We start from the raw sequence: 14,808 nt of genomic DNA on the forward strand, positions 1-14,808 counted from the left end.
GCCCCCGTTCGCCACAACTAGAGAAAGCCTGCGCACAGCAGCAAAGAGCCAATGCAGCCAGAAATAAAAAACAAATAAATTAATTTTAAAAATATATATCATATGTATACTACATCTTCTTTACCCATTTATCCACTGATGGATACTTGCATTGTTTTTACACTTTGGCTATTGTAAATAATGCTGCAACGAACATGGGGCTGCATGTATTTTTTTGAATTAGTGTTTTTGTTTTCTTTGGATAAATGTCCAGAAGTGGACTTGCTGGACCACATGGTAGTTCTATTTTTAGTTTTTTGAGCAACCTCCATACTGTTCTCCATAGTGGCTGCAGCAGTTTACATTCCCACAAACAGTGCATAGAGATTCCCTTTTCTCTACATCCTCACCAACACTTGTTATATGTGTTCTTTTTAAGGACAGCCATTCTGACAGGTATGAGGTGACATCTCATTGTGGTTTTGATTTGCATTTCCCTGATGATTAGTGATGTTGAGCAACTTTTCATGGGCATGTTGGCCACCTGTATGTCTTAGAACGAAGTTATGAACATTTATTTTCCTGGGAAATTATCCATTTTAATGAGATGTTCAAATGTATTAGCATATAGTCATGGGTCGCACTCTCTTATTATTTAAAAATGTCTGCTGTATCACACCTGCCATCACCCCCTACTTTTCAACCTGGTAGTGAAGATCCTAGGCCATGTCAAAGGTCTGCTACAGGGTGTGAGAGTTAGAAAGGGACAGATAGGGGTGGACTCGTGTGGCAGGTGATGGATGGTTGATTGTCAAAGGGAGTGAAAAATTTCCCAAGATCAATGTTCAAAATTCAACTGCATTCGTCCTGACCAGCACAAATGATTAGAAAAGGTAGTTTTATAGAATCACAGACATAGAGAACAGACTGAGGGTTGCCAAGGGGGAGGGGGGTGGGGGAGGATGGAGTGAGAGGTTGGGGTTAGCAGATGTGAGCTTTTATAGAGAGAATGGATAAAGAACAAGGTCCTACTGTACAGCACAGGGAACTATATTCAGTATCCTGTGATAAACCATAAAGGAAAAGAATATTTTTAAAAAGAATATATATATATATAATGGAATCACTTTGCTGTACAGCAGTAATTAACACAACACTGTAAATCAACTATTCTGCAATTAATTAATTAATTAAAAAAATAAAACTAACTTGAAAAAAAGAAAATGTAGTTAAAAAAAAATCCTTGGGCTTCCCTGGTGGCGCAGTGGTTGAGAATCCGCCTGCCGATGCAGGGGATACGGGTTCGTGCCCCGGTACGGGAAGATCCCACATGCCGCGGAGCGGCTGGGCCCGTGAGCCATGGCCGCTGAGCCTGCGCGTCCGGAGCCTGTGCCCCGCAACGGGAGAGGCCACAACAGTGAGAGGCCCGCGTAACACCAAAAAAAAAAAAAAAAAAAAATCCTTTACCATAGCAACCCATTTTAAAGGTACTTAAGGATAAATCTTAAAAACACTACATAAGGTCTTCACAAAGAAAATAATACAATTTTACTGAAAACATAAACAGCCTAATAACATTAAAAAATAGCAAGACTCAATATTACAATCATGTCTGTTCTGCACAAATTTCTCTCTAAGTTCAAAGCAACTGCCATCAAAAACCTCGATAGGATTTTCAGTGGGACTTCATAGGCTGATCCCAAAATGTGCAGTGAGAGAGCAAACTGCCAAGAAGAGCCCAGCCTGTTCTAAAGAGCAAGGTGGGAGGTCCCCACCGGATGTAAAGATGGACCCAGAAGCTGAAATCACTGGAAGCCACCCCAGCACAGGACGGACAAATGGTCCGATGGTGAATGGAGTCTAGGGCCAGTGCCGAGGACGCCTAGAACGTGGCGGAGGGCCACCGGGCACTGCTGTCCGCAAGGGGAGAAGGGACTTTGGTTGACGTCCTGAGACAGTGGGCTACCCACGTGGGGAAAAACAGAACTGAATCTCCACCTCACAGCTTACCCAAAAACACCTAATACAAAACCTGACCCCCTGCAGAAGAAAACCCGGACGGCTATCTTTATAACTTTGGGCAGAAAAAAATACAACTTCTTAACTAAAACACCGAAAGCGCAAAGCAAGTTGATAAAGAAGTCTACACTCAACTTTAAAAGGTCTATATATTAAAAGACACTAAAAAGTAGTGAAGAGACAAGCCACAGCCTGAGAAAATATCTGCAGGGGACAGAGCCAACAAAGCACAGGACCCAGGCCAGCCAAAGAACCCTTGCAGACGAGTAAGAAAAAGACCACAACCCAAAAGAAAAAAGGGGAAATGTGAACTGGCAATTCACAGGCTGTAAACGGAATGGCCAATAAATACAGGAAAAAGCAGCTCTCACGCCTCCTGGTGGGAGGTGACCTGGAGCAGCCCTGGCTGGGCTGGGCAATGCAGACGTACCCTGTACCCTTGGGAACCTGTTGCCTGCTCCAGAGGGCTGAGTTGCTTCCCTAGACAGGCAGACAACTGGAATCTTCCGTCGGCCCGTCCGTAGGGAAAAGAGTGAACAGACGTGGCAGCCCAGCACAGGGCTGGCATTCCTGTTGTCAACAGACAAAATTCAAATGAGTACAATTTAAAGATCTAATTGGTTTTATTCAATGATCCATGAATCATGCAGCATCCCACCTAGCAGACAGGAGCTCCGAGGGGCTGCACACAAGGCAAGACTTTTACAGGCAGAAGGCAGCAGAACAAGGAAGTTATACTCGGTCAGGAGCAGGTTGGCTGTTTCCAGGTCACTTTGCTTTAAGGGAGGGCGGGGGTCTCTCACCAGTGCTCATTGGGGAATCCCTGAGCGGCTGGCATAAGATCCCATTTCTGGGAGAGCCGAGGGTGTGATGAACTCAGATCTCAGTCTGGTGGTGTGGGGTGTGTTGTCTTGTTTTCAACCCTGCTGTGCTCTGAGAGGACCGGGCCCCCAGCACGTGCCCCGGGAGCTGAGCGTCCAGAGGCCCCACCCTGAACACGAGGGGCTAACACACTGTGGGGAGGGGGGGGCTGCAGAGGGAGAAGCAGGTGCAGACGTAGGTGCAGGCGCAGGTAAGGACAGACACATGGTCTACACCAAGGGGTATGTACCACGGAGGGGTATGAGCCCAGGAACCAGCAGCACAAACACACACAGGATGGTGACACCAAATTCAGGTCACACCTGATCACTCTGGGGGCTCTGGGATGCTGCCTGTGTTTGTAGTATTTTACTTCTTAAGCTGGATGGGAGACACACTATGTTTCTGAGATAAGCTTTTTGTCTTCTGTTTTTCTTCTTTTTGCTCTGATCTACTTCATATAAATAATGATTAGAAAACCACAGTATGAGTGTGGGCCCCTGGAGCCCCAGGGCCTGTGAGAGGCGGGAGGTGGCTGGGGAGGGGCAACGGTGGGACCTCTTTTTTTTTTTTTTTTTTTGCGGTACACGGGCCTCTCACTGTTGTGGCCCCTCCCATTGCGGAGCACAGGCTTCGGATGCGCAGGCTCAGCGGCCATGGCTCACAGTGGGCCCAGCCGCTCCGCGGCATGTGGGATCTTCCCAGACCGGGGCACGAACCTGTGTCCCCTGCATCGGCAGGCGGACTCTCAACCACTACGCCACCAGGGAAGCCCGGGAGCTCATTTTTGAAGAGAGCATCACTCTGTTGATTTTATCTTTTAAAAGCTGCCCAAGTTCATGCAGGATGAAGCGGGCTCCAGAGGCTGGCCACACAGCCTGCACTCCTGAGCTGGACACTTACACATGGTTCAGATGACACACTTGCACCGTGTACATTTCCCACAATTAAAAGAAAAGAAAAGAAAAGAAAAGATAAAAAAAGGCAGAGACGCCGAGTTTAGAGCCCAGCCAGTTTGTCCTCTGCCTCCTGCCCTGTTTTCGTGTCTTCCCCGAATGTCAATTCACTGACCCACCGCACACTGAGGTCTCTGAAGAGGCAGCGTGGCAGCCAGCCACCACGTGGAGACACGGGGACATGAGACATGGATGCTGTGAGTGCCGGGTGACAGGGGCAGCAGATGGCCAGTGAGAGGGACCTACCACTCAGGACCTGACACCACACAGACCATGACCCTGGCCCTCCTGGGGGCCAGACCTGACCCCGACCCAACATCTTACGAGAAAAGGAGCCAAAACACCAGCAAAATCGTCAAAGCCAGTGTTAGAAAAGCTAATTTTAGGGAAGAGAATTGAAGTGGAAACTTTGGTCTCATCCCGCCCCAGTCGTTGAAGGCCCTAGAAGCGGCTGAGGCTTAGAAGGATGGTTCTGGCCCCCAGGAGCTCCCCCTGCACCCTGACCCCGGGAGCAGCCAGCACAGGGCTGACACACCACCCCATGCTGTCTCCGTGCTGTCCCGAGGTGCAGAGTGGCCACCTGCCCAGCCCTTACACACGCATCACCTTGGACGTGGTGCATCCTGAGCCCCTGAGACTCAGCCGCCATCGGCGTGTGTCATGGATAAATCCTGCCCATCCTTTAGGTGTGACTTCCTCAGAGGGACCCTCCCCCATCTGGATGCGCCCCCCAACACACAATTCTGTCAATATGGACATGATGTGTCACCCCCCAAGGCGCTCCTGCCACCTGGCCCATTGGGTTCTGTCTCGCAAGTGCCTGGCAGAAATAATCGCAGATAAATAAAAAAGCGAGTCTCTGAAAGAGAAAGAGACTCGTCCACTGTCACTCAGCAAATCCTTGGAGAAGGTGAGGAGACCCAGCCACCCGGGGAACCGGGCTGGACACAGCTTTTCAGGAACCTACTGCCCTTTAAGCCGACTGCACTGTTTTCCATGTTGAGCACATTCGGGGAAAGTGTTGTTGGCTCAAGGCTGTGGCCCTCACTTTGGGAACCTTCCCCCACCCTGCCCCGGAAGCACCTGGGCTGACATCACTCCCCTGTCATCCAGCAAGGACGGGGCATCCTGTACCTTGTCCTCCAAAAGCAAACAGAGAAACTCTGCTGCAAACAGCATCTCTCCCCACTCCTGATGGCACCTCGTTCCAGGTGGGGAGGGGGCCTGGCCCCGTCGGGCACAAGGAGGCCGACTCGGTCCTGCCAAGTGGGACCAGCAACTTGGAGATCAGGAGGGGCCTTCTCTCCCCTGGTGACACCGAAGTGTGGCCGGTGGGAGGGACTGATGGAAAAGGTCACTTTCCGGAAAGTGGAACTTTCCGGAGCTGGAAATGTTCTCTCTGGACAGTGGTTACCTGTCAGAACTCCTCTAGTGATTTCTCTGGATGCAAATGATGCCTTATTTAAAAACAAAACTAAAACCACCACAAGCCTGTTAAGATGGCTACTATTAAAAAAAAACAACAACAGAAAATAACAAGTGCTGGCTGGGTTGTGGAGAAATTGGAACCCTGTGCGCTGCTGGTGGGAATGAAAAATGGTGCAGCTGCTATGGAAAACAGTATGGCAGTTCCTCAAACATTAAAAATAGAATTATCATATGAGCCAACAGTTCCACTTCTGAGTATAACCCCAAATAACTGAAAGCAGGGTCCTATGAACCCATGTTCATAGTAGAATTATTCACAATAGCTAAGAGGTGGAAGCAACCCAAGGGTCCATCTATGGATGAATAATAATGAAGCAAAATGTACCAACATAACAAGCAAAATAAACACACAGTGGAATATTACTCAGCCTTAAAGAGGAAGGAGATCCTGGCACCAGCTACAACACAGATGATCATTGAGGACATGATGCTCAGTGAAATAAGCCAGACCCAAAAGACAAATATTGTGTGATTCCACTTATATGAGGTCCCTGGAGTCATCCTAGTCATAGAGACAGAAAGTAGATGGTGGCAGCCAGGGGCTGGGGGGAGGGGTAGGGGGTCAGTGTTTGATGGGGACAGAGTGTCAGTTTGGGAAGATGAAAAAGTTCTGGAGATGATGGTGGTGATGGCTGCACAACAATGTGAATGTAGTTGATGCCACTGAGCTGTGCACTTAAAAATAGCTAAAACAGTAACTTTTACGTTACGTGTATTTTACCACAATAAAAAAATTGAAACTAACACGTGAACAAAAGCCGAAAACTAAATAACGAAAAGCAGAGTGATGGCAAACAGATGTCTCTGAGCAGCACAGCCAGCTCTGCTGCCAGCAGCGGCTCCTGGGAACCGTGGTGCTCAAGTGTGTGGAACGTTTTTGAAGAAAGAATATTTTAATGGACTAGTGTCCAGGCAGAGGGCCAGAGGAGCTGTGGCTTTGGATTTCTGGCTGGATCCTGTACAGTTTTAATGCATTAAGCAACCATTTCAACTTCTGATAATAATCTGACTTTCTTGTCTACTGAGGAGATAATTCTACAACTGACCTGGGCTCCCTGTAAATTAATAAATTTGCATCATGATGTTTTATTACATGTAAAATTTCAGACATTCTGAGCTTGAAAAAAATTGGTTTACCGGTTTTCCAAGTTGTAGACTAGCAGACCCCAGACTTTACCCCCGACTTTGAGTAAACATTTAAAAATTATTTTATGGTTGACTGTGAAACCTCTATGTCACATGAAAGGCACTCAGTAAACATCTGACAGAGGGAAAAAATGATTAAGGCGATAAATTTTATGTTGTGAGTAATTTACCACAATTTTTTAAAGCCATACAGTGAGGGGGCAGAGGCTCTATGCAAACTCACCCCGTCCTCATCCTCACTTTTCACCCAAAGGCTGAGGGGGGCAGAAGTCCCCTCTGCCCCAGCCCCTCCCTATGAGCCCACTTTCTGAGGAAGTGTCCGCCATGGCCCAGAGAGCTGACCACGTGAGATGCTACCACTGGCCCAAATCTCCGTCACCGCGGGCAGGAGGCCTCTCTGCCTGGATTGGGAAGGGCCAGACAGGAAGCATTTCCGGCTCTGCAGACCACAGGTGTGGCTAGAGCACAGCCGTGTGTGACTGTGTCCCAGCACGGCTTTGTTACAGACCCTGATGTCGGAGTTTCATGTAATTTGCAGGGGTCGTGAAATCTCCTTTCAGTTTTTTCATGTAATGATGCAGCAGCCACTCCGAGCTCCGGAGCTGGGGGTCAGGTGGTTGGAGTCTGGCCTGCGGTGTCCCTCCCCACCCCTCCCCAGGGACCGGCCTGGGCAAAGTATGAAGCCACAGTGACATCAGCTGTAGAGGAAGCAGCGTGGACAAGCGAGAGGCTGCAAGGCCAAGGGTCAGCAGCCATGCACGTGCATCCTGGCCCCGCGCCCGGGCCTGGCGTCGTCACTCGGAGAGCAGCTGCCCCCAAACACACGAGAACTGGTTCATGTCCGTGCAGACCCGCAGTGGACCTTTGCTCTAGAAAATTAACCCAGAAATGGCACAAGCCAGCCACTGTCGCCAGGAGGGAAAGCCACGCTCGGCACACATGCTGGGCCTCTCGCAGGTGTGCACACAGACGCCCCCCCACCCCACGCCCCGCAACAACGCCAGGTGACAAAGGCTCGGACACTGGGGCACCATCCCAGGCACGAGGCAGCCAGCCCTCGGCCCCTCCTGCCTCCTCCGAGCACACCTGCCGCAGGGGCTGTGAACCCCAGACCACACCCATTGCCAAATGCAGCGGCATCTCCACTCGGACCCTTCTGGTCAGGATCCAGAAACACACCCTGATTTAGCTTCTCTGTGCCTGTTTTCTCACCTGCCAAATGGAAATGAAATATCTACACCCCTCATGGGTCCTCGTGGGGACTGGGACAAAGCCTGGGAGAGCCACCCCGACCCCCGCCCCAGTCAAGGGTGCAGGTTAATCGGCTCTCCCTGCCCCTCCTGTGAGACAAAGGCCCCGAAGGATGAGAGCTGCGTGCAGCCAGCAGGCTTTAGGCCAGTGCCTGGCACCCAGGCACTTCACCCATGCTACCCGTGACTACTACAAAGAAGACTGGCATCCGACAGACCCCCCTCTTTGGAAGGGGGACAGCTGTCCTTAGAGCTTCACCCAGGGCGGGACGACAGGTAACCGCTGCCCAAGCCTCCTGGCCCTCCCGCAGCAGGAGGAATTCAGCCGGGCCACCAGGGACCCACCCTGCATCTGAACATGTTGCCAGAGATGGCGCCTGGGAGGCAGGGCCCTGCTGGAGCCCACTTCCTGGGTAACGGGAGGGAGCATGGGGGCGGGGGTTGGTGGGTAGGGGGCAGCGTTGCTGGAGGGAGAAGATGGAAAAGTGTGGGAGATGACGGTGGTGGCAGCTGCACAATGTGTGAATGTGCTTAGTGCCGCTGCGCTGTATGCTTAGAAGTGGTGGGAATGGTCAATTTTATGTTATATAAATTTTACCACAATAAAAAAAAAACAAGAAGAAAAAGTCAACGTGGGGGAAAAAATTACAAAAAAAGTGTCCAGGAGCACTTCCAAGGTCATACTTAGATTTTTGCTTCCTCAGCCAGGAAACATGTAACTTTGCATTTGATTTATTCTGTTCCCTTCTTATCAGCACTTCCCAAGAAGTGAAAACAGGGAACTGGAGCTCTCACAGACACAGGGAAAGATGGGTAGCTGACTGGAATGCCCAGCACCAGCCGCTTCATGTAGGCCTGTTCACTGGGTCCTGTCACCACATGACAAGGGCACGGGAGCTGCAGCCTTTGCTCTGGGGCCTCTTGGCCTCTCCCCAGCTCAATCCCGAGTGGTGGGTGCCATGCGCGCCTGCTGACTCTGCACACCGGGGACTGGTGGCGGGAGACCCCCCCAGACCGGGATGCGGGGCTCCTCCCGGTGCCACATCCTGCACCCCAGGCCCTGACTGGCATCTGGCCTCCCCAAGTGGCCCCCAAGGCTCTCACACATGCTCTTCCCACGTGTCCAGCAGGAGAGAGGGCTTCTCTCAGGGGTCCCACATGCAGCACGGTGGCTGTGCGGGTACAAACCTCCCTCTGTCCCTGGCACATCCTACTAACCAGCACCAGAAAGCACAGATGCTGTCGTGGCTGGCGGGGGGTGGGGTGGGGGCACAGGGCAGCAGAGGCTGGACTGGAGGCTGAGTGGCCCCAGCAGAGCCTCAGGGAACTGTTTTTAAGAAAGTGAACTTGCTTCAGGAATCTAGGTGCCATAACATCTTTGTTGTAACAACCTGCATGCCGGCATCTGCCCTGTGTGGCCCTGGGAACTCTGGATTCTGAAGCCCCAGTGCCCATGGCCCCAGGAACACAGCTCTGGGGAGAGGCCTGTCTGATACTAACAGTTAATCTAGGTGGAGTTTCCTAAACCCCATGAACCTGCAAGAAAACCAAGTGATGAATAAGTGTTTACTTTTCTCTCCACTGCCCTTTGCAACAACCTGCCATTTGCGATAAAGGTCTCAGAGAATGTTGAGCAGTGCTAGAGAAAACAGGAAAAACAAACTCCGAGTCTTTACATAAATATATATTCTAGCAAAATCTAAATTTAATCTATTAACTAGCACAGGGCCAATCAAAAGATCACGCAGAGCTCTCCGACCCCACTCACCCAGAAAACGGTATCTTGAAGCTGTGGCCCTTGATCCTGTACAATGCAGAGCTTTGAACTGTTTATGATATAACACAACAGACACACAATCACTCAAGAACAGTTATTCTGCCCTTTGAAGCCGCCTGCAGCTCAAGTATTACACAGGCAGGAAGCAGAAATCAGTGCTTTGATTTGTTTAAAATAAATTAAACACAACTGGCAACCATATTTCCTCTTATTCAGAGGAAGTTACAAAAGGTACAGAAGACCGAAAATACCAGGTTGACTTTGAAATGGGGAGCCAGTCTCTTCATCAGCAAAAAAAACCCCAGTGCTGGCCCTTAGCACACATTTGAAGGCCCTGCATGCACAGATTTTAAAGAGGTTACCGCTGCTCAAAATTACTTGGAAATAACTCTGAGTTTCTTTCGGGTCACAGAGTAAGTCATTCAAAAAAATATGGCTCAACATTTTAGAATCAAGCCTTTCTTCTTTTCAAATTCAAACCTAGGCTTGGTCTTGTTCCTCAGTTTCCCCGTCAGTGAAATGGGGACCACAGACCCTATTTGAGAGTGTGTGAGGGGAAGACTTACAAAGCGTTCAGGGTAGCGCTGGGCACCTAGGAATCTCTTCAAACATGGGGTTTTTCAAAAAAGCCACTAGAGGGAAACATCCTGGCTGCTGACGCGATGGAGTCGCTTCTGTGTGGAGGGGAAGGTGACAGCGGCGTTGTCTCCACGGTTTGGCCTGCGCTCCCCTCCCTCCACCTCTTTCTCTCTGAGTCACCAGGACCCAAATGGGCTCCCGGGACCACTTTCCAACCTGGACCCACTTGAGCATTTGGGCGGCTCCTCCCCATGGAGTAAACATCTGTGTCTGCCTCCGATCCCTCTCAAGACCCAGAACGCCACCCTGGCCTCATCCATCTGCCCCCGACCCCAGCAGGTCACAGCCCCGCCAAGCCTCCGCTTCCACCTGGAACTCAGTAATGCCAAAAACTGTGTCTTGGGGGCCCAAGCACCCTCGGAGTTTCCTACCCTCTATCCTCTGACCGCCCCTTAGATATCCTACAAGGACTTCCACCCCAAACAATACGCTAAAGCAGCTTCACAGGGTCACAATCAATGGCGCACACCGTATGGGGCTGTTTCTGGCTCTGCTCTGTCCCATCAGGACACGCGTTCATCCTCCTCCAACACGACCCTGTCTTGGTGGCTGCAACTTTGCAGTCAGTCTTGGAACTCTGCGGATGGTGTGTGTCCTTAGGCCACATTCTTCTCTGAAGTCTTGTGGATTCTGGCACCTTTGCCTTTCTGTGGGAACTTTATTTTATTTTATTTATTTTATTATACAGAAGGCTCTTATTAGTTATCCATTTTATACGTATTAGTGTATATATGTCCATCCCAATCACCCAATTTATCACACCCCACCCCCCTGCCGCTTTCCCCCCTTGGTGTCCATACGTTTGTTCTCTACATCTGTGTCTCTATTTCTGCCCTGCAAACCGGTTCATCAGTACCATTTTTCTAGGTTCCACATATATGCGTCAGTATACGATATTTGTCTTTCTCTTTCTGACTTACTCCACTCTGTATGACAGTCTCTAGATCCATCCACGTCTCTACAAATGACCCAATTTCGTTCCTTTTTATGGCCGAGTAAGATTCCACCATGGGAACTTTAGAATCAGCTTGTTAATTTCTACAAAAAGGTGCCGGAATTTTGATTGGGACTGAGTTTAATCTCTACGTCAATTTCGGGAGAACTGATGTTTCAACAATACAGTTAAGTCCCCTACATACGAATGAGTTCTGTTCTGAGGGTGCGTTCGTAAGTTCAAATTGTTCGTAAGTCTCACAGAGTTAGTCTAGGTACCCAACTAACACAATCGGCTATATAATACTGTACTGTAATAGGTTTATAATATTTTCACACAAATAATACACAAAAACAAACACAAAAATAAAGAAAACATTTTTAATTTTATAGTACAGTCCTTTGAAAAGTACAGTAATACAGTACAACAGCTGGCATACAGGGGCTGGCATTGAGTAAACAGGCAAGAAGAGTTACCGGCTGGAGGAGGGAGAGGAGGTGGGAGATGGCAGAGCTGCAGGATCGTCAGCAGGAGACGGAGGGCAAGCTGCAATTTCACTCACGCCTGACGTTGATGGAATGCACGTTTGCATCTTTGAAAGTTCACAACTTGAAAGTTCGTATATAGGGGATTTACTGTATTGACTATTCCAATCAATGGAAACAATATCTGTCTCCGTTTATTTAGGAATTCTTTTCTTTCTTTCATTGGTGTTTCGGAGCTTTCAGCAAAAAGTCCTTGCACGTATTTTGTAGGATTTATTCCTAAGTATTACATGGTTTTTTTTTTGGTTCTATTGTAAATGCAAATGTTTAAAATTTCAATTTCTAACGGTTCTCTGCTAGTATATAGCTCTCTGGATCTATTGAGATGATCATAACATCTCCTTATTGAGGAAAGCCATTTGATTAACTGTCAGATGTGCAAACACCCTTCTATTCCTGGGATAAACTCTACTGCCCGTGATGTATTATCCTTCTTATCCACGGCTGAATAGACTTGATACATCTTGTTGAGGATTTTCACATCAGGGTCCACGCGGGACCTTGCTCCATTGTTATCCTTTCCTCTCTTTAGGCAGGCATTTAAGTGACTTGCAGGCTAGCGTGATCCTTTCGACACTCGCTTCTAAGCTTTGCTGGGGGCAGGGGGGCGAATGCACCCTCACTCTAGTACTCGTTTTCCCCACTGTGACCTAAGGGGGCCCTTCAGGGGTCTCTCCAGCATGCCTGGGGGTCAGTGAGAGCCACCCACTGCAGCTGACTCCTGGGATCGGCCCCCTGGTAGCTCCCTGGCCGCTGTTCTTGGCCCGGCTCCACGGGGTCACACACACACAGTTAAGTAATCCCCAAATGTTCAGGGATCCCTTTTCTCCGGGACTCCAGCTCTGTGCTGCCTGTTGTTCGATGTCTGAAGACAGTTAGTTCATATATTTTGTCCAGGTTGCCAGCTGCTTACGGCGGCAGAGTGCATGCAACATGGTCACCCCCTCCTGCTGCCAATTACTTCACCTTGACACGGTCCATCCCAGGACAGTCCAGCCAAGCACCTACGCTCAACCTGTCTCAGGGGGATGCCACTCCAGAGAGCCACGTGTCAAGCCCTGTTCGTGGCCCTCACCTACAGGGCTTGTGGTTCCAAAATGCTACTGCCAGGGTTCTTGCTGGTGGCCCTCCCCAGAAGCAGGGTATGAGGGATGAAGGAGTGTGGCAACACCTGGTCTAAAACTCTAGGCCTGACCCACCTGGAAAAGCTCAGAGGATAAATTATGAAAGAGGATTTTCAATATATAAAACAGTAGACTCATTTCAGTGATTTGAATATGATTGACTCAGGGGCTAATTTTAATTATACATTTAAACCTAAACCTATATTTTTTACAAACTGCACATAACCAAGAATAGCTAAATAAAATAAAATTCACGATGGTGAAAAATTAGGGAAAATTAATGTTAATTATAGAGGAATGTCTAAATAAATTATATTAACCTGACAGATTATCATATGGCTATTAAAGATAATGTGACATGGAAAAAATTTTATGAGCTGAGCAGAAAGACCCTAAATTGTCCAAATATAATGATTACGACAAGGTAAAATATGCATTAGCATTAGAAAAGACTAGAAGAAAATCTGGGGGAATGAAAGCAGTTATCGTGGTAGGATGGAGGGAATATGAGTGACATGATCTTTTTCTGTTTTTTTTCAAATGTTGTAATAAACCTTTAACGATTAAAAAGGAGGTTTTAGAAAAATTACCTTAATGCCCAGTCATTGGTACCATTCAAACTTAACAAACAATAATAATAGGAAAGAACCAGGAAGTGACCCGCCCGCTCCCACAAGGGCGAGGGCAGAGCCTTTCCTGGCAGACTTCCTGTGTGCCCGGCAGGGTGAAGGCTGCATGGCCCATGGCCTCAGCGGAGCTGGAAAGGACAGCAGACACATTAGGAATGAAGAGCAGCAAAAGTATTCATCACACCTCCACAATGCAACACACATATTTTCACTTTGTAAATGCCAATTTCGTTTTATGTATTTTTCTTCCAGTCTCATTGATATAATTGATACACAGCACTATATAAGGTGTACAGCATAGTGATCTGATTTACGTACATCATAAAATGATGACTGCAATAGGTTTAGTGAACTGTAAATGTCAATTTATTTTTTTAAAAAATATATTTATTCATTTATTTCGCTGTGCCAGCTCTTAGTTGCGGCATGTGGGATCTAGTCCCCTGACCAGGGATTGAACCCGGGCCCCCTGAATTGGGAGCAAGGAGTCTTAGCCACTGGACCACCAGGGAAGTCCCTGTGTCAGTTTTAAAAAAGCGAAAATCTGTACAGCTATGGACCTGGAAGTATAACATTTGAGGGCTTTCTACATCATAGGAACAGGCCACAAATCTTCACTTTGAACAAGCCAGTAGGGACAGCATTGACGATTGCGCAGTGGCGCCAGGCAACGTACAGCATTCACTTTGGGCCAGGCTCTCGCTCAAGGGAACTTTTTTTTTTTTAAATTAATTAATTAATTATTGGCTGCGTTGGGTCTTTGTTGCTGCGCGTGGGCTTTCTCTAGTTGCGGCGAGCAGGGCTACTCTTCGTTGTGGTGCGCGGGCTTCTCATTGCGGTCGCCTCTCTTATTGTGGAGCATGGGCTCTAGACACACGGGCCTCAGTAGTTGTGGCGCACGGGCTCAGCTGCTCTGCGGCATGTGAGATCCTCCCGGACCAGGGCTCGAACCCATGTCCCCTGCATAGGCAGGCGGACTCTTAACCACTGCACCACCAGGGAAGTCCCTCACTCAAGGGATCTTGAGAGAATGTGCACATCCTGTGCCCACGGTCACTGAATTGCTGAAGGCAATCCTGAGGAAATCCAGCTGCGGGACCCCCACGCTCAGGTTGCAGTCAGGGGCCCTGCAGTGTCTTCATGGGCTTGTCTCACCATTAAGGTGACTACAGCAGGCTCTTTGCAAGCACCTGGCATGAAGCCATGCACCCCATTGCGCTTCCTAAAGCACGTGTGCAAAGAGAAGGGCAGGAGCGGGGAGACCACTCCCAAGTCCTGGGGATGCATCACAGGATGTGTGCACTGGAGGCCTCTCCGGCCTCCGCGAGCTTCCCCTTCCTGTTCCATAAGATAGAGGGTTGCTGCGCTGCTCCTCTGTGTTACGTGGCCCCTTCCAGGACACCCTCACCTCCCACCTGTGCACTGTGCACATAGGTCCATGTACATCTCAGGGGCCCATCC

Source organism: Kogia breviceps, chromosome 15 (genome assembly GCF_026419965.1).
Source record: "Kogia breviceps isolate mKogBre1 chromosome 15, mKogBre1 haplotype 1, whole genome shotgun sequence".
Classification (NCBI taxonomy): domain Eukaryota; kingdom Metazoa; phylum Chordata; class Mammalia; order Artiodactyla; family Physeteridae; genus Kogia; species Kogia breviceps.